This window comes from Vombatus ursinus, unplaced genomic scaffold (genome assembly GCF_900497805.2).
Source record: "Vombatus ursinus unplaced genomic scaffold, bare-nosed wombat genome assembly UNPS02014775.1, whole genome shotgun sequence".
Taxonomy (NCBI): Eukaryota; Metazoa; Chordata; class Mammalia; order Diprotodontia; family Vombatidae; genus Vombatus; species Vombatus ursinus.
In genome coordinates this window covers 18,445,787-18,446,425 of record NW_020954553.1, presented here as the reverse complement: position 1 = coordinate 18,446,425, position 639 = coordinate 18,445,787, and positions in this window count along the sequence as shown.

Sequence of the window (639 nt, the reverse complement as noted above, 5' to 3'; positions counted from 1 at the left end):
CCCCCCCACTTAGAACTCCATAACCTCTCCTCTTTGCCTATCCAAAGCTCTCTCATACTTTAAAGAGTAGCCCAGTCCTATTTCCTCTATGAAGCCTGCCCTGGTAACTCCAGACTGACCATTCTCCTTGTTGACTATTCATAGCCCCTCTTACCTACACATTCATGAAGTTTAGTTGTATCAAATGTATTGCTTCTTTGGGTACTGGTTTTTATTGTTCTGTTTCACATGGATGTACTATCCTACATCTTCTGTAAAGCCTGCCCTGGTAACTCCAGACTGATCTGTCCCGTTTTTGACCATGCATAGCACCTCTTACCTACACATTCATGAAGCTTAGTTGTATTAAACATATCGCTTCATTGTGTACTGGTTTGTATTGTTTTCTGTTTCACATGGATGTCCTATCTCCCCAACTAGGCTGAGAGCACCAGGAAGGCAGGAGTTATGTCATATATTTCTCTATATCCAACCACTATCCCTTACCAGTATTTAACACAACTTGGGTATATAGAAGATAAGTAGTAAACTGTTATGTGTAGTATATTCCTCTCTGAATCCCACAAAGCAATGTTATACAGAACTGTGTAAGGAAAGCATGGCTTTCCTCTGGCTTAAAATGACCACCATCCAAACATG